Source organism: Oryzias latipes, chromosome 13, assembly GCF_053564925.1.
Source record: "Oryzias latipes strain Hd-rR chromosome 13, Olatipes_Hd-rR_3.1".
In the NCBI taxonomy this organism is placed as follows: Eukaryota; Metazoa; Chordata; class Actinopteri; order Beloniformes; family Adrianichthyidae; genus Oryzias; species Oryzias latipes.
This window is the reverse complement of record NC_136249.1, coordinates 12871984-12889563: the sequence shown is the minus strand read 5'-3', so window position 1 is coordinate 12889563 and position 17580 is coordinate 12871984. Positions and strand designations below refer to the sequence as shown.

Sequence of the window (17580 nt, the reverse complement as noted above, 5' to 3'; positions counted from 1 at the left end):
TGCTGCAGTTGTCTACCTTGCTGGGACAGCTGGAGTTAAACACAGCAGCTCACGGCTCTGAAGTGGACCCCGTTGCTGTCCCAGTCTGGATGGGCACTGTGGCGATGTTCCAATGGCCAGGCTGGCTCCTGGTATAAAGAGATTCCCAAATACCATTTCCTAACCGCAGAGCCAAGGATGTGTTTACATGTTTAGGTCAAAAATGTGATGGACAGCTTCATGTTGTCTAAACATGCCACCCTGTTATTAATCCAGTTGATATGGTTCTCCACCTGTGTCTAGGTGATAGAAAAGCATTTTTTTATATTTAGAGCTCTAAGCAAACAAACAGTTGTCTATATAAAAGAGCTTTTACAATTGTGCACTTTTAGCAGGTCTCTGAGTTCATGTGACCAATGTATGGTGGATTTTCACAGACCTTGTTTAAAACTGAAGGTGAGAGAGACTTAGAGAAATGGCTTCATTGTTCTGGAGTTCTTTGTTTCATCCACAGAAGAGTAGAATTGGTGATTGATTTTGAAAAGCTGCTGAAAAAAGTATCTTTTTCAAATTGCAATTTCTAACTTGGGTTTTACATTTTGTGTTCCATTTTTTGTGCTTTAATTGGGAAGCATTTGTTATTTGTTTGGTGTTTTTAAGGTTCTGCAAATATACACATTATTTTTTAGAGACATTTGTTATCAGTTGTGTTTGTTGATTTGTAGTTTAATTTCATTGGATGTATAGATGTCGTGTGGGGGGGAGGCTCGAGAGCAGGTAGGACCCAGGCGCAGAGACGGGAGGCAAACGGGTTCAGGGCAAGTGGGTTTATTTAACTAACAAAAAGCACTGCAGAGCAGGATGACAAAACTAAAAACAAAAACTTACTGTGGCATGGCAAGGGACATGGACGCCAGACAAGAAGACGTGATCAACATGAGCAGAAGTTAATGGACCAGCACAGGAGGAAGGCAGAGACAAGACTTATATACAGACAGGGCAGACAAGACACAGGTGAACACGATTAGGGCAGATGGGGACCAAAGGAAGTAAAACTCAAGAAACGTGACAAGACAGGAAACCTTTCAAAATAAAACAGGAAACAGAACCAAACAAGACAGAACAAGAACTAAAGCGAAAAACAAGACAACAAACTGAAACCATGACAATAGAAAGGAAAAGAAGTTCAAACATTGATTATAAAAAAGGATATAAGAGATAAAAAAAAAAGAAAAAGGAAAAGAAAAAAGATAAACTATTGATTTAATTGCATTTTGAATGAATAAAAAACAATGATTAATAGAATCAGAATCAGAATCAGGAATCAGAAAAAGTTTTATTGCCAGGTTCAGTAGAGCGCACTTTACAAAACAAGGAATTTGACTTGGTGTATAGTGCAATTAAGAATAAGTTAAAAATTAAGTTAACAACAACAACACACTATATACAGTAGAGTAAGGTGAATTAAAGTGGGAGCACAGATGGGCTGGGATGGTGGGGCCTGTAAGTGGCACCGACAGTCCTTTGGTGGGCGGGGGGGGGAGGGGGGGTCACCTGGGGGAGTTGGGGTTCTGTTCAGCAGGCTGGCTGCAGTGGGGAAGAAGCTGTTCTTGTGGCGCGAGGTCCTGGTCCTGATGGACCGGAGCCTCTTGCCAGAAGGGAGGGGCCGAAAGAGATTATGTCCTGGATGAGAGGGGTTGGCTACAATCCTGGCTGCCCGCCTCCAGGTCCTGGAGATGTGCAGCTCCTGGAGAGACGGGAGGTGGCAGCCGATCACCTTCTCTGCTGAGTGGATGACGCGTTGCAGCTTGGCCTTGTCTTTGGCCGTGGCCGCAGCGAACCAGACTGTGATGGAGGACGTGAGGGTGGATTCGATGATGGCGGTGTAAAAGTCTACCAGCATCTTTTCAGGGAGGTGAAACTTCTTCAGCTGCCTCAGGAAGTACATCCTCTGCTGGACCTTCTTAGTGATGGAGCTGATGTTCTGCTCCCACTTGAGGTCCTGGCTGATGATGGTTCCCAGGAAGCAGAAGGACTCCACAGAGGTCACCGGGGAGTCACAGAGGATGACAGGGGGGAGGGGGGCTGGGGCCTTCCTGAAGTCCACTGTCATCTCCACTGTCTTCAGAGCATTAAGCTCCAGGTTGTTAGCGCTGCACTATGACACCAGCCTGGCTATTTCACTCCTGTAGGCCGACTCATCTCTGTCAGAGATGAGGCCGATGAGTGTGGTGTCGTCAGCAAACTTCAGGAGTTTGACAGACAGGTGACCAGCTGTGCAGCTGTTTGTGTACAGGGAGAGTAACAGGGGTGAAAGGACACAGCCCTGGGGGGATCCGGTGCTTGTGGTCCGAGTATCTGAGACGAGCTTCCCCAGCCTCACATACTGCTGTCTGTCCGTCAGGAAGTCTGTGATCCACCTGCAGGTGGAGTCAGGCACATTCATCTTGGAGAGTTTTTAATACTAAAGATGTATACCGAAAAAGACATACCGAAAAAATATGTCTTTCAGTGTTTAACTGGCTGTCTTTGGATTATGCATGCCTGAATAATGGTCATTCTTACTCCTCATCTCTCTGTTCACTGCTTGCTAATTTACATAGCAGGGGTCCCAGCAGGAGGGGGCGGGGTTGTAACACGACTCCTTCAGCAGAGCCAGGCTGAGAGAGGCTTTGACATGTAAGATGTTAGATGTTAGAATGCCAGATGTTAGAATGACCAGTTCATTTTATATCTATGAAAATATTCAGGTAGCTATGGGACATGTTTAGCTATAGGTCTGTGAAAATTGGTGTCGATTGTTGAAACATAAGTTACCATAAAAAAATGTTTGTTTGGAGTCTAGACAGATTTAACACAGGTTTTTGGATGAAAAAGGATTTTTTATAAATCATCTGTTACACTTTTAAGTCTGAAAAAAATATGGAAGGCAGCAAACACAGATCCCTACCGTTTTTAATTTTTTTGTGCTGATATTTGAAAGATAAGTTATGCAAAAAAATAGGTGTTTGCAGTTTTGCCTAAAAAGACGTTTTCGGACCTTTTTGGGTGAAATGATGTCTAAAAGTTCACCTGTAACTTCAATAATTCTGAATTTTTTTAGGAAGCAGTAGCACATAAATGCCTATGAAAGTTGAATTCTTGGTGCTGATAACCTAAACAGAATTTATGCTAAAAATCTTTGTTCAGTCCAAAATTTCATTAAAAAAATCAAGTGATGAAGTTTCTCGTAGACCCTATAGTGTTACATATCAAAGCTGGAGGTTATTAAAGGCATCTAATTCTGAAATCTCAGCTTCCTGAGACAAACGGCTGATTTATAATAAATTTCTATTATTTGGGTGCACATAATCGACCACTTCCTGTTACGCAGGCACCGTCAGGTGTACACCCATGAAACTTTACATGATGAGAGAGGACCCTTCTGAGTATCTCCAGTTTTAATTTCATGCACATCGGACAAAGCAAAGAGAAAATACAGGGCAGAATGTGCCCAATGCAATAACTAGGTGGCGCTATAGAGCTCGTCCAAGATTGTCATATCCATGGGTTCAGAATGGAAGCCTCATCACCTCTATTGAATTTCAGTGAGATTGGACAAGGAATGTGCACGTGAGAGCAACTTTTGTGTGCATGGCGAGACGCCCAACTTTGCCGCTCTGTCACGACCACACCCCCGCATTGAAAGTTATGGCTTTTTATCAGAGTAAACTTCAATGGCTTTTCAACAGGTTGACATCATTTTGAGGTGTGTCGGCTCATCCTACTTGGAGCAGTGATGCTCCAAGTCAAACATGTCATTTCCTTTTGCCAGCAGGTGGCGCTACACCTGTTCTGGATTTTTCCACTTCTGATGTGGTCAAAGTCAGACTACAATCATGCATATCAATTTTGGATCAGATTGGATTTTGCATGGCTGAGTAATGGCCATTTTTCTTTTCATGGCGTGTTTTCAAAATGACCTCCATTTTCGACGCGCCGCCACGGTCACAAACATCCGTAAAAACTTAAAAGCTTCGCAATTTAACATCGGACATGTGTGTAGTTTACAAAACCAAAGTTTGGAGTCATTACTCCAAAATCTCTAGGAGGAGTTCGTTCTAGAGCGAGGCCTGCAAATGTCCAAAATGAAGCAAAAATGACATATTGACCTCAATATATCAGACTTCCTGTGCGAGTGACAGGTGGGTCCTTTCAGACTTTTTTGTAGGTCTCCATCTGAAGAACATGCCCTGTAAAAATCAAGCTTGTACGTTAAAGCGTATGCGGGGCGTCGGGACAAAAGTCACTGTAGGTGGCGCTATCGAGCCGTTTTTGTGCGCCCATGCCAATCTCCTATAAAATACGAAATTTTTCGCGACTCCTGATGTGTGTGCCAAATTTGGTGAGTTTTGGGGTATGTTAAAGGCCTCAAAAAGGCGACTCTTCCGGTAGAATAATAATAATAATAATAATAATAATTAAAGCTACAAGTAGCATTTAGCGGGCCCGAGCACGTGCCACCGCCTGGCACGAGCGACCGCCCCGTGAGCAACGCCCTGTTCGAGCCATTCTCGTCGTTTTTTCTTGTCCATTCTGGAGCTCCAAGCTAATGTTAATATGACAGCAGCCTGTGGGGGGGGGGGGGAAGAGACTATAATCTGTTGCCTTAAAGGACAAAGACTTTTGCATATAGCATGAAAAAAATTCTTAAATCTAAGCCTCGTTTAGACCTGCTCATTTTCTCATCAAGTAGAAGAAGGTTTTTATCAGATTAAGAAACAAGCAATGATGATAATTGCTATCACTGTCCCTAAGGATGAGAACAATAGAACTCATTCAATTTTCACTACAATGTCTAGATGAGTGTCAGCTATGTCTGATAACTTGGCCAATTAGCTGGACCGGGATCTTACAACGTGCAGGTGGTTTAACGTCCAGTGTGATGAGTCTGTGGACGGCAACAGTACAGCATAGCTTTTGGTTTCCACAAGAGAAGAATTCCTGACACATCTGCCCTAACAGACAACTACAAGAGGAGTTGAAATGTATAACACGGTGAAGGAGTTTTTGTGCAGAAAAAGGTACCATTAGAAAAGCTGGTAGCCATACCTGCAGACGGGGCTCCTGCTATGATTGACCGACAAACAGGTTTCATCACTCACTGTAAAGCTGACCAAGACTTTCCAAAATGTCTGCATTACTGCTGCTTCTTTCACCAGTAGGCCTTATGTGCAGAAGTGATTGGCTCTGGACACATAATGACTCCTATTGTGAAAATCATAAAAAACCTCAGCTGCAAAGCAAAACAGAACAGGATTTTTAAGGTGCTATTGGTGGAGATATCTGCTGAATATGGTGAATATGAATATGGTGAATCTGAACTTGTATTCTTGACTGACATTACTGGAAAACTAAACCACTTGATCTGCGAGCTTCAAGACATTGGCAAAACTATATTTTTTTATTGACCAGCCTGCCTGAGCCAGTGTTTTTCTTGTGGGGATCTTTTCTGCCAGGGCTTGCCAGCTTGGTCAGTGGATGTTGCTGCAGTTGTCTCCCTTGCTGGGACAGCTGGAGTTAAACACAGCAGCCTCACGGCTGTGAAGTGGACCCCGTTGCTGTCCCAGTCTGGATGGGCACTGTGGTGATGTTCCAATGTTCAGGCTGGCTCCTGGTATGAAGAGATTCCCAAGTACCTTTTCCTAACCGCAGAGCCAAGGATGTGTTTACATGTTTAGGTCAAAAATGTGATGAACAGCTTCATGTTGTCTATTGATGTAAGTTTAAACCTAAACATGTTTCCCTGTTATTAATCCAGTTGATATGGTTCTCCATCTGTGTCTAGGTGATAGAAAAGCATTTTTTTATATTTAGAGCTCCAAGCAAACAAACAGTTGTCTATATAAGAGCTTTTACAATTGTGGACTTTTAGCAGGTCTCTGAATACATGTGACCAATGTATGGTGGATTTTCACAGACTTTGTGTAAAACTGAAGGTGACAGAGACTTTGGAGAAGTGGCTACATTGCTCTGGACTTCTTTGTTTCATCCACAGAAGAGTAAAATATGTGATTGATTTTGAAAAGCTGCTGAAAAATGTATCTTTTTAAAATTGCAATTTCTAATTTGGGTTTTACATTTTGTGTTCCATTTTTTGTGATTGTATTAGAAAGATTTGTTATTTATTTGGTGTTTAAAGGTGGTACATAATGTATATACACAATCGTCTTAGAGACATTTGCTATATGTTGTGTTTGTTGTCGTTGTAGTTTAATTTCTTTGGATGTATTGAAAGGAAATGAAAAGAAGTTGCAGCATTGATTAAAAAAGCATAAAAGAGACATTTACTGTCTGATGTTACATCTGTAGGAGTGTACTGAGGCTGGGTTTTGTTTTGGAGCACATTCATATATTTTGTTTGTAAAAAAAAAAAGATAAAATATAAAGTTAATTGTATTTTGGATGAATAAAAAAGCAATGATTAGTGCTAAGGATGTATAAAAGACAAACAAAACAAAGGAAATTGCTGTATTTTAGTGTTGAACTAGGCTTTCTAACTGTTCTACTTTCTGTCTGCCACTCCTGGCTAATTTACATGTGAGCACACAGCCGGGGGGTGGGGTGGGGGGCTAACTCCACTCCTGCAGCAGGGGAGATTGATGAAAAGCTTGAGGATGTAAGATTGAATAAATAAAATCCTAGAGTTGACCAGTTCATTTTATAAATGTAAATATTTTTTATTTTGGTACTGATAAACTAAACAGAAGTTATGATAAAAATATTTGCTTGAGTCAAAATGTCCAAAAATTTGCTTTCAGCACAATAGGGTGATTAAGGTGGTTAAATGTTTCTCGTATGTATAGTGCTGCTTTTCAAACGTGGAGCTTTGTAAGACGCATCTAATTCTGAAATCTCAGCTTCCTGAGACAAACGGCTGATTTCCTATGAAGCTTGATTATATGATCATGCTTCATGATCATTTATGAACATATATAGCTCGTCCAAAATTGTCATATCCATGGGTTCAGAATAGAAGTTTCATCAAATCTATTTAATTTCAGTGAGATCAGACAAGGAATGTGAACGTGAGAGCAACATTTGTGCATGGCGAGATACCCAACTTCGCCGCTCTGTCACGACCACACCCCCGCGTTGAAAGATTTGTTTTTCATCAGAGTAAACTTCAATGGTTTTTCAACAGGTGGACGTCATTTTGAGGTGTGTTTGCTCATCCTACTTGGAGCAGTGATGCTCCAAGTAAAACATGTCATTTCCTGTTGCCAACAGGTGGCGCTACACCTGTTTCGGATTTTTCCACTGCAGATGTGTTCAAAGTCAGACTACAATCATGCACAACAAATTTGGATCAGATTAGATTATTTATGGCTGAGTAATGGCCATTTTTCTTTTCATGGCGTGATTTCGAAACGACCTCAAATTTTGACGCGCCGCCACGGTCACAAACAACCGTAAAAACTTAAAAGCTTCGCAATTTAAGATCGGACATGTGTTTAGTTTACAAAACCAAAGTTTGGAGTCATTGTTCAAAAATCTCTAGGAGGAGTTCGTTCTAGAACGAGGCCTGGAAATGACCAAAATAGAGCAAAACTGACATATTGACATCAATATAGCAGACTTCCTGTGCGACTGACAGCTTGGTCCCAAGAGACTTTTTTGTAGGTTTCCATCTGATGAACATGTCCTGTAAATATCAAGCTTGTATGTTAAAGAACATGGCGGGGCTCTCAAAAACAAACATGGTAGGTGGCGCTATTGAGCCGTTTTTTGTTCACCCATGCAAGTGCTGTGTATCTAAGTTGGAGATATGTAAGAGGCCTCTCATTCTGACATCTCAGCCTGGTGATACAAACGGCTGATTTTTTATGAATTTTTAATTATCTGACTGCAACGCAATCAACCACTTCCTGTTTGGTGGTGGCTTGCGCAGGCACCGTCAGGTGTACACCCATGAAACTTTAGACGATGAGAGAAGACCCTTATGAGTATCTCCTGTTGTAATTTTATGAATGTCGGACAAAGCACAGAGAAAAGATAGGTCAGAATGTGACATAAAATGTATTTGTCAATATCTAGGTGGCGCTATGGAGCTCGTCCAAGATTGTCATATCCATGGGTTCAGAATGGAAGCCTCATCACCTCTATTGAATTTCAGTGAGATTGGACAAGGAATGTGCACGTGAGAGCAACTTTTGTGTGCATGGCGAGACGCCCAACTTCGCCGCTCTGTCACGACCACACCCCCGCATTGAAAGTTATGGCTTTTTATCAGAGTAAACATCAATGGCTTTTCAACAGGTGGACATCATTTTTAGGTGTGTCGGCTCATCCTACTTGGAGCAGTGATGCTCCAAGTAAAACATGTCATTTCCTTTTACCAGCAGGTGGCGCTACACCTATTCCAGATTCTTCCACTGCAGATGTGTTCAAAGTCAGACTACAATCATGCATATCAACTTTGGATCATATTGGATTTTGCATGGCTGAGTAATGGCCATTTTTCTTTTCATGGCGTGTTTTCAAAATGACCTCCATTTTCGACGCGCCGCCACGGTCACAAACATCCGTAAAAACTTAAAAGCTTCGCAATTTAACATCGGACATGTGTTTAGTTTACAAAACCAAAGTTTGGAGTCATTATTCACAAATCTCTAGGAGGAGTTCGCTCTAGAGTGAGGCCTGCAAATGTCCAAAATGAAGCAAAAATGACATATTGACCTCAATATATCAGACTTCCTGTGCGAGTGACAGGTGGGTCCTTTCAGACTTTTTTGTAGGTCTCCATCTGAAGAACATGCCCTGCAAAAATCAAGCTTGTACGTTAAAGCGTATGCGGGGCGTCGGGACAAAAGTCACTGTAGGTGGCGCTATCGAGCCGTTTTTCTGCGCCCATGCCAATCTCCTATAAAATACGAAATTTTTCGCGACTCCTGATGTGTGTGCCAAATTTGGTGAGTTTTGGGGTATGTTAAAGGCCTCAAAAAGGCGACTCTTCCGGTAGAATAATAATAATAATAATAATTAAAGCTACAAGTAGCATTTAGCGGGCCCGAGCACGTGCGACCGCCTGGCACGAGCGACCGCCCCGTGAGCAACGCCCTGCTCGAGCCATTCTCGTCGTTTTTTCTTGTCCATTCTGGAGCTCCAAGCTATTGTTAATACGACAGCAGCCTGGGGGGGGGGGGGGGGGGGGGGGGGGGCTGTAATCTGTTGCCTTAAGGGACAAAGACTTTTGCATATAGCATGAAAAAAATTCAAGCAATGATGATAATTGCTATCACTGTCCCTAAGGATGAGAACAATAGAACTCATTCAATTTCCACTACAATGTCTAGATGAGTGTCAGCTATGTCTGATAACTTGGCCAATTAGCTGGACCGGGATCTTGCAAAGTGCAGGTGGTTAACGTCCAGTGTGATGAGTCTGTGGACGGCAACAGTACAGCATAGCTTTTGGTTTCCACAAGAGAAGAACTCCTGACACATCTGCCCTAACAGACAACTACAAGAGGAGTTGAAATGTATAACACGGTGAAGGAGTTTTTGTGCAGAAAAAGGTACAATTAGAAAAGCTGGTAGCAGTGACTGCAGATGGGACTCCTGCTATGATCAATAGACAAACAGGTTTCATCACTCACCGTAAAGCTGACCCAGACTTTCCAAAATGTCTGCATTACTGCTGCGTCATTCACCAGCAGGCCTTATGTGCAGAAGTGATTGGCTCTGGACATATAATGACTCTTATTCTGAAAATCGTAAACAACCTCAGCTGCAAAGCAAAACAGCACAGGATTTTTAAGGTGCTATTGGAGGAGATGTCTGTTGAATATGGTGAATATGAACATTGTGAATCTGAACTTGCATTCTTGACTGACATTACTGGAAAACTAAACCACTTGATCTGCGAGCTGCAAGACAATGGCAAAACTATTTTTTTTGACCAGCCTGCCTGAGCCAGTGTTTTTCTTGTGGGGATCTTTTCTGCCAGGGCTTGTCAGCTTGGTCAGTGGATGTTGCTGCAGTTGTCTACCTTGCTGGGACAGCTGGAGTTAAACACAGCAGCTCACGGCTCTGAAGTGGACCCCGTTGCTGTCCCAGTCTGGATGGGCACTGTGGCGATGTTCCAATGGCCAGGCTGGCTCCTGGTATAAAGAGATTCCCAAATACCATTTCCTAACCACAGAGCCAAGGATGTGTTTACATGTTTAGGTCAAAAATGTGATGGACAGCTTCATGTTGTCTAAACATGCCACCCTGTTATTAATCCAGTTGATATGGTTCTCCATCTGTGTCTAGGTGATAGAAAAGCATTTTTTTTTATATTTAGAGCTCTAAGCAAACAAACAGTTGTCTATATAAAAGAGCTTTTACAATTGTGCACTTTTAGCAGGTCTCTGAGTTCATGTGACCAATGTATGGTGGATTTTCACAGACCTTGTTTAAAACTGAAGGTGAGAGAGACTTAGAGAAATGGCTTCATTGTTCTGGAGTTCTTTGTTTCATCCACAGAAGTGTAGAATTGGTGATTGATTTTGAAAAGCTGCTGAAAAAAGTATCTTTTTCAAATTGCAATTTCTAACTTGGGTTTTACATTTTGTGTTCCATTTTTTGTGCTTTAATTGGGAAGCATTTGTTATTTGTTTGGTGTTTTTAAGGTTCTGCAAATATACACATCATTTTTTAGAGACATTTGTTATCAGTTGTGTTTGTTGATTTGTAGTTTAATTTCATTGGATGTATAGATGTCGTGTGGGGGGGAGGCTCGAGAGCAGGTAGGACCCAGGCGCAGAGACGGGAGGCAAACGGGTTCAGGGCAAGTGGGTTTATTTAACTAACAAAAAGCGCTGCAGAGCAGGATGACAAAACTAAAAACAAAAACTTACTGTGGCATGGCAAGGGACATGGACGCCAGACAAGAAGACGTGATCAACATGAGCAGAAGTTAATGGACCAGCACAGGAGGAAGGCAGAGACAAGACTTATATACAGACAGGGCAGACAAGACACAGGTGAACACGATTAGGGCAGATGGGGACCAAAGGAAGTAAAACTCAAGAAACATGACAAGACAGGAAACCTTTCAAAATAAAACAGGAAACAGAACCAAACAAGACAGAACAAGAACTAAAGCGAAAAAAAAGACAACAAACTGAAACCATGACAATAGAAAGGAAAAGAAGTTCAAACATTGATTATAAAAAAGGATATAAGAGATAAAAAAAAAAGAAAAAGGAAAAGAAAAAAGATAAAATATTGATTTAATTGCATTTTGAATGAATAAAAAACAATGATTAATAGAATCAGAATCAGAATCAGGAATCAGAAAAAGTTTTATTGCCAGGTTCAGTAGAGCGCACTTTACAAAACGAGGAATTTGACTTGGTGTATAGTGCAATTAAGAATAAGTTAAAAATTAAGTTAACAACAACAACACACTATATACAGTAGAGTAAGGTGAATTAAAGTGGGAGCACAGATGGGCTGGGATGGTGGGGCCTGTAAGTGGCACCGACAGTCCTTTGGTGGGCGGGGGGGGGAGGGGGGGTCACCTGGGGGAGTTGGGGTTCTGTTCAGCAGGCTGGCTGCAGTGGGGAAGAAGCTGTTCTTGTGGCGCGAGGTCCTGGTCCTGATGGACCGGAGCCTCTTGCCAGAAGGGAGGGGCCGAAAGAGATTATGTCCTGGATGAGAGGGGTTGGCTACAATCCTGGCTGCCCGCCTCCAGGTCCTGGAGATGTGCAGCTCCTGGAGAGACGGGAGGTGGCAGCCGATCACCTTCTCTGCTGAGTGGATGACGCGTTGCAGCTTGGCCTTGTCTCTGGCCGTGGCCGCAGCGAACCAGACTGTGATGGAGGACGTGAGGGTGGATTCGATGATGGCGGTGTAAAAGTCTACCAGCATCTTTTCAGGGAGGTGAAACTTCTTCAGCTGCCTCAGGAAGTACATCCTCTGCTGGACCTTCTTAGTGATGGAGCTGATGTTCTGCTCCCACTTGAGGTCCTGGCTGATGATGGTTCCCAGGAAGCAGAAGGACTCCACAGAGGTCACCGGGGAGTCACAGAGGATGACAGGGGGGAGGGGGGCTGGGGCCTTCCTGAAGTCCACTGTCATCTCCACTGTCTTCAGAGCATTAAGCTCCAGGTTGTTAGCGCTGCACTATGACACCAGCCTGGCTATTTAACTCCTGTAGGCCGACTCATCTCCGTCAGAGATGAGGCCGATGAGTGTGGTGTCGTCAGCAAACTTCAGGAGTTTGACAGACAGGTGACCAGCTGTGCAGCTGTTTGTGTACAGGGAGAGTAACAGGGGTGAAAGGACACAGCCCTGGGGGGATCCGGTGCTTGTGGTCCGAGTATCTGAGACGAGCTTCCCCAGCCTCACATACTGCTGTCTGTCCGTCAGGAAGTCTGTGATCCACCTGCAGGTGGAGTCAGGCACATTCATCTTGGAGAGTTTTTAATACTAAAGATTTATGAAAGACATACCGAAAAAATATGTCTTTCAGTGTTTAACTGGCTGTCTTTGGATTATGCATGCCTGAGTAATGGCCATTCTTACTTCTCATCTCTCTGTTCACTGCTTGCTAATTTACATAGCAGGGGTCCCAGCAGGAGGGGGCGGGGTTGTAACACGACTCCTTCAGCAGAGCCAGGCTGAGAGAGGCTTTGACATGTAAGATGTTAGATGTTAGAATGCCAGATGTTAGAATGACCAGTTCATTTTATATCTATGAAAATATTCAGGTAGCTATGGGACATGTTTAGCTATAGGTCTGTGAAAATTGGTGTCGATTGTTGAAACATAAGTTACCATAAAAAAATGTTTGTTTGGAGTCTAGACAGATTTAACACAGGTTTTTGGATGAAAAAGGATTTTTTATAAATCATCTGTTACACTTTTAAGTCTGAAAAAAATATGGAAGGCAGCAAACACAGATCCCTACCGTTTTTAATTTTTTTGTGCTGATATTTGAAAGATAAGTTATGCAAAAAAATAGGTGTTTGCAGTTTTGCCTAAAAAGACGTTTTCGGACCTTTTTGGATGAAATGTTGAATAAAAGTTCACCTGTAACTTCAATAATTCTGAATTTTTTTAGGAAGCAGTAGCACATAAATGCCTATGAAAGTTGAATTCTTGGTGCTGATAACCTAAACATAATTTATGCTAAAAATCTTTGTTCAGTCCAAAATTTCATTAAAAAAATCAAGTGATGAAGTTTCTCGTAGACCCTATAGTGTTACATATCAAAGCTGGAGGTTATTAAAGGCATCTAATTCTGAAATCTCAGCTTCCTGAGACAAACGGCTGATTTATAATAAATTTCTATTATTTGGGTGCACATAATCGACCACTTCCTGTTACGCAGGCACCGTCAGGTGTACACCCATGAAACTTTACATGATGAGAGAAGACCCTTCTGAGTATCTCCAGTTTTAATTTCATGCACATCGGACAAAGCAAAGAGAAAATACAGGGCAGAATGTGCCCCATGCAATAACTAGGTGGCGCTATGGAGCTCGTCCAAGATTGTCATATCCATGGGTTCAGAATAGAAGCTTCATCATATCCATTGAATTTCAGTGAGATTGGACAAGGAATGTGCACGTGAGAGCAACTTTTGTGTGCATAGCGAGATGCCCAACTTTGCCGCTCTGTCACGACCACACCCCCGCATTGAAAGTTATGGTTTTTTGTCAGAGTAAACTTCAATGGCTTTTCAACAGGTGGACGTCATTTTCAGGTGTGTCGGCTCATCCTACTCGGAGTAGTGATGCTCCAAGTAAAACATGTCATTTCCTCTTGCCAGCAGGTGGCGCTACACTTTTTCCAGATTCTTTCACTGCAGATGTGTTCAGAGTAAGACTACAATCATGCATATCAATTTTGGATCAGATTGGATTTTGCATGGCTGAGTAATGGCCATTTTTCTTTTCATGGCGTGTTTTCGAAACGACCTCCAATTTTGACGCGCCGCCATGGTCACAAACATCCATAAAAACTTAAAAGCTTCGCAATTTAACATCGGACATGTGTCTAGTTTACACAACCAAAGTTTGAAGTCATTACTCCAAAATCTCTAGGAGGAGTTCGTTCTAGAGCGAGGCCTGCAAATGTCCAAAATGAAGCAAAAATGACATATTGACCTCAATATATCAGACTTCCTGTGCGAGTGACAGGTGGGTCCTTTCAGACTTTTTTGTAAGTCTCCATCTGAAGAACATGCCCTGTAAAAATCAAGCTTGTACGTTAAAGCGTATGCGGGGCGTCGGGACAAAAGTCACTGTAGGTGGCGCTATCGAGCCGTTTTTGTGCGCCCATGCCAATCTCCTATAAAATACGAAATTTTTCGCGACTCCTGATGTGTGTGCCAAATTTGGTGAGTTTTGGGGTATGTTAAAGGCCTCAAAAAGGCGACTCTTCCGGTAGAATAATAATAATAATAATTAAAGCTACAAGTAGCATTTAGCGGGCCCGAGCACGTGCGACCGCCTGGCACGAGCGACCGCCCCGTGAGCAACGCCTTGTTCGAGCCATTCTCTTTGTTCTTTCTTGTTCTTTTCTGGAGCTCCAAGCTAATGTTAACATGACAGCAGCCTGTGGGGGGGGGGAACTGTATTCTGTTGCTTGTTGTTTTCAGTTTGAGAAACAATCAATGATGATAATTGCCATCACTGTCCCTAAGGATGAGAACAATTGAACTCTTCTAATTTCTACTACAATATTTAGACAAGTGTCAGCTATGTCTGATAACTTGGTTAATTAGCTGGACTGGGATCTTACAAAGTGCAGGTGGTTTGATGTCCAATGTGATGAGTCTGTGGACAGCAGCAGTACAAACTTTTGGAGTCCACAAGAGAAGAACTCTTGACACAACTGCCCTAACAGACAACTACAAGAGGAGTTGAAATGTATAACATGAAGGAATTTTTGTGCAGAAAAAGGTACCTTTAGAAAAGCTGGTAGCAGTGACTGCAGACAGGGCTCCTGCTATGATCAATAGAAAAACGGGTTTCATCACTCACTGTAAAGCTGACCCAGACTTCCCAAAATGTCTTCATTACTGCTGCGTCATTCACCAGTAGGCCCTATGTGCAGAAGTGTTTGGCTCTAGACACATGATGACTCCTATTGTGAAATCAACTTCTGCTGCAAAGCAAAACGGCACAGGATTTTCAAGGTGCTATTGGAGGAGCAGTCTGCTGAATATGGTTAATATGAATATGGTAAATCTGAACTCGCAGTTTGACTGATATTACTGGAAAACTAAATCACTTGAACTGTGATCTGCAAGGCAATGGCAAAACTATATTTTTCATGGAACAGCCTGCAGTGTTCCTTGTGGGGATCTTTTCTGTCAGGGCTTGGTCGGTGGTTGTTGCTGCAGTTGTCACACTTGCTGGGGCAGCTGGAGTTTAACTTTGCAGCCTCACGGCTGTGAAGTGGACCACGTTGATGTTCCAGTCAGGGTGGTTACTGTGGGGATGTTCCTATGACGAGATTTATAGAAATTTCTCTATGATTAAAAATAGACGAGAGTTATTTCATGAAGACACATATATGCACTAACATTAAAAAAGTGTTTATGTGACCTCAGAACATGGACATTGTAGGGAATCGAACCCCATCCCAGTAACTGAGAGTACCATTACCAATGTCTTGCTTTTTTTGAGGTCACATGGCAAGGAAAGCAAAACCTGCATCATATATAACTAGGCCATAGGAATGCAATAGATACATAAATTTCAATTACTTTCTAAAGTACTTTTTAAGTACTTCGAATATGTTTGTACATCAGATGGTTTGAAATTTAGAAATATGCAAAAAAAAGCATTTTGATTCTTTACTCAATTGCTAATTACAGAAAAAAAATGTAAATTTGTAATGCCTAATATGTATTCATGATGCAGGAAAAGAAACCACATTTCCATAAAGTCAGAGGATTGTGACTTAACAGAGATAAAAATGTCGCAGATGCGTCATTTCTCCCCGCCTCCTTCGCCACAACAACTGACACCAGCATGTATTTAGTTCAACATTTGACATTAAGTCAGAGGATTGTGACTTAACAGAGATAAAAATGTCACAGATGCGTCATTTCTCCCCGCCTCCTTCGCCACAATAACTGACACCAGCATGTATTTAGTTCAACATTTGACGTTTTACATTAAGTCAGATGTTTGTGACTTAACAGAGATAAAAATGTCGCAGATGCGTCATTTCTCCCCGCCTCCTTCGCCACAATAACTGACACCAGCATGTATTTAGTTCAACATTTGACGTTTTACATTAAGTCAGATGTTTGTGACTTAACAGAGATAAAAATGTCGCAGATGCGTCATTTCTCCCCGCCTCCTTCGCCACAATAACTGACACCAGCATGTATTTAGTTCAACATTTGACGTTTTACATTAAGTCAGATGTTTGTGACTTAACAGAGATAAAAATGTCGCAGATGCGTCATTTCTCCCCGCCTCCTTCGCCACAATAACTGACACCAGCATGTATTTAGTTCAACATTTGACGTTTTACATTAAGTCAGATGTTTGTGACTTAACAGAGATAAAAATGTCGCAGATGCGTCATTTCTCCCCGCCTCCTTCGCCACAATAACTGACACCAGCATGTATTTAGTTCAACATTTGACGTTTTACATTAAGTCAGATGTTTGTGACTTAACAGAGATAAAAATGTCGCAGATGCGTCATTTCTCCCCGCCTCCTTCGCCACAATAACTGACACAAGCATGTATTTAGTTCAACATTTGACGTTTTATATTAAGTCAGACGTTTGTGACTTAAAAGAGATAAAGATGTCCCTTTCTCCTTCGCCACAATCATCAACAGTCACTTACATGTTTAAAACGACAAAGAATCCCATCATGATCACTAAAGTATGTTTGTACAACTGTACATTCGACTTTATATTTTGTTGTTTTTAAGTACACATGATCGATTATCGTATTTTTTAACGTTGTGTTTTCAGAAACCAGTTGAATAAAACCTTTATGTGCCATGAAATCAGTTATTGTCTTTGAGTTTACTAGATTGTCATTGAAATCACCCATTATAGCAATGGTATCACCCAGGGGCTCCAACAGATCGACTAATTTCTTAAGGTTTTCTCTAAATAATGAAATGGCATATGATGGTGGACGATACAGAACTGCCACGACTATGTTCGATTTAATAAATCTGTGCACTAAACATTCAATATCTACACTTTGTACCTCTACATGTTCAAACAGGATATTTTCAACGGTGTACATTCCAACACCACCATGTTTTAAGCCTTTAATGACATTCAGTCTAGGATCTACTCCACTATAAGACAGTGAGCGTGGCATACTATAAAAATTGTAGCCACTGATGTTCAATGCATCAGTAAAAGGGGCATTTGGAAGCCATGTTTCAGTTACAGCTATGCAGTTAGCATGTAACTGTTTTGTGCACAAAGCTAAGTCCTTTACATGCCACTCTAAATTTTGCACATTCATAAGGAAAATGCTAAAGTCACATGAACTAGAAGTGAGATTTTCTTTATTTATTAGATATTGAGGCATGTTTGCCACATATTCAGAAACTGTTTTGTTACAATAAATGGCCTG

At 41.8% G+C, this 17580-nt stretch overlaps 1 long non-coding RNA gene across 2 annotated transcripts in view; it reads left to right on the top strand.

Annotated features, from left to right (window-relative positions):
• Positions 1–17580, top strand: part of LOC110016248 (uncharacterized) — a 285661-nt gene that overhangs the window by 147247 nt on the left and 120834 nt on the right. The gene's annotated exons all lie outside the window — the stretch shown is intronic.